Raw genomic sequence first — 2,423 nt, forward strand, 5'->3', positions numbered from 1 at the left:
ATGGTAGACGTGATTGTCCGCCGGCTCGAACTCCGGGCGGCGAACGAAGCTCGCCGCGGAGTCAACGCACAGCGGCTTTCGATAGCCGGTACTGTCGCCGAAGGTCGTCGTCGGGGAGTTGAAAGGCGTCCCTGGTGGTCTCAGTAGCGACGCCGACGGTGGCGGAAGATAAGCTCGGCCGCAGCGTACGGCACCGCCATGTTGACAAAGTTCAACTTCGCCTCGATCCGAGGCGAAGATCTCGAGCTCAAACTACCTCAAACCACGGCTCTCGCAAAGTTCGGAAACGTCATTTTGACGTGAGCGACAACTTCCACAAACGAGGTTTCTTTTTTACACAAACTTCGGAGGGATTTTGAGCGTCAGCAGGTCGCCTAGGGACAATCTGCAAAGCATTAATTTTAGCTTGGCGTAGGGATGTAGGGACAAATGGTCGCTACGTCATCGGCGAAGCCGTTCAATCAGCGGGCTCCTCGTTCCCCTCACGCACTGCACGCGCGCCTCGATGAACTTCGCAACATTTTGCCTCTCACAAAGAAATGAACGTTCGAATGATTGACACCTCGTTCGGCGCGACGTCAGCGTCGCGAGAGTCCAATCAGCGCGTTCCGTAAACTTCGGGCACAAAGTTGTGCTTGACGAGTTTAGCGACCCTGGCTGCGCCGCCACTGAAGCACTGGACCCTCGACCAAGCATGGAAGGCACAGTCGACACCGACACGTCCAGACGCCGCACCTATAAAGCAGCGACGACCACCGGCTGCGTTCTGCGGGCTCGGTGGCTGTGCTACAACACAGTTCATTAATCCGCTTGTCTTCGCCTTGCAGGTTTTTACTTCTGTCATCACCCACGTGCTGTTTTCTAGACTGCTGACTGCTCTCTCAAACGACAGTCCGAGATGTGCACTCCTCTTTCATGAACACAGCGTGAATGGCTACTATCTGCCATCCGTCAGTGAGTCATCACGTCTGGCTGCGCCGTCACTAGAGCACTGGATCCTCGACCAACCATGGAAGGCACAATCGACACCGACACGTCCTTACGCCGCACCTAAATGGCATCGACAACCACCGGCGGTGCTATGTGGGCTCGGTGGCTGTGCTATAACACACACTACTAATCCGCTTGTCATCGTGCAGGTTCGTAAATGGTATCTTTGCTAAGAAATCTAGCATCTACTTTTTGGTACAGCTGCCGAGCCCGCAATGTTTCCTTGCCGTCTGTGCTGATTGCGTTCATGTTGTCCGTTTTTACTGCTGTTGTCAGGTGACGTAGAAACAAACCCAGAGCCAGACTATGCCATTCTTGCTGAACTGCAAAAACTGTCTGACGGTCAATTTCAACTACTTTCTGAGGTACAAGGCCTCAAATTCCAACTGCTAACAACCGACAAAACAATGTTTGAAATCAGCAAGCGAATGGCCGAACTAGAAGGACATTACCAAAGCCTTGCGACTGTGCGAACTGAACTAGAGACAACCCGAGCCGACACCGCCCAGACGGCTCGCCAGGTCTGTGACCTGGAGGCCCGCCTGGATAATGACGAGAATCGCTGCAGCCAAAACAACTTGATTTTTTTTAGTCTTCCTCATCCCACTGCCTCAGAAGTGTTTGCGCAGTCGGAACAGAGAGTTATTCGTCACTGTTTTGATATCTTCAACGTCACTTTGGACCCTAAAGAAATAGAACGTACACATCGCCTCGGACGTGTTATACAGCTGACCAGTGCCGCCCAGTAATTGTAAAGTTCGCCTTTTTCAAAACCAAAAAGTTCATCCTTTCAAATGGCCCAAAGTTGAGGGGCACAAATTACTGCATTGGCGAGGACTTCACTTGTCCTTTTCGTAACGCTTGGAGGCACCTTGTCGCTTTTGCTAGAACCAAATCTGTCGCGTTATCTCTACGCTACAAAACCCTGTTCATCGGTTCTAAACGATATGTTTTAGATAAGGCAACAGAAACTGTAAAAGAAATAGCATAGCAACCACCCACTATCAGCGAGTAAAAAAAGTGAAAGCCGTTTACAACTCCCTGTAACGCCGAATTGGAGCGCAGCTCTTGAGGAGGAGGAGGGAAGGGTACTGAGGGGAGGGTAGACCCCTCCTCCTTCTCCTCCTCCCCTCATTCTTTAACATGCTCCGGGGGGGGGGGGTGTCACGTGACTTCGGGGAAAGGGGTCACGTGACCTCGGGGAGGCGTGACCTGGAGGTCACGTGACCTTGGGTGTCACATGGGGGTCACCTCAAGGTCACGTGACCCCCAAGGTGACCCCCACGTGACCTCAGGGGGTCACGTGACCTTGGGGGTCACGTGACCTGGAGGGGTTACGTGACCTCAGAGGGGTCACGACGTGGGGGGGCACCTTGGGGTCACGTGACCTTGAGATGACCTTGGGGAGGAGACCACGTGACCTCGGGGGTCAC

At 53.3% G+C, this 2,423-nt stretch overlaps 1 pseudogene; it reads left to right on the top strand.

Annotated features, from left to right (window-relative positions):
- The first annotated feature begins 1,170 nt into the window (after positions 1 to 1,170).
- Positions 1,171 to 1,981, top strand: LOC120850298 (annotated as a pseudogene).
- Positions 1,982 to 2,423: the final 442 nt, after the last annotated feature.

Source organism: Ixodes scapularis, unplaced genomic scaffold, assembly GCF_016920785.2.
Source record: "Ixodes scapularis isolate PalLabHiFi unplaced genomic scaffold, ASM1692078v2 PGA_scaffold2__306_contigs__length_199485367, whole genome shotgun sequence".
Classification (NCBI taxonomy): domain Eukaryota; kingdom Metazoa; phylum Arthropoda; class Arachnida; order Ixodida; family Ixodidae; genus Ixodes; species Ixodes scapularis.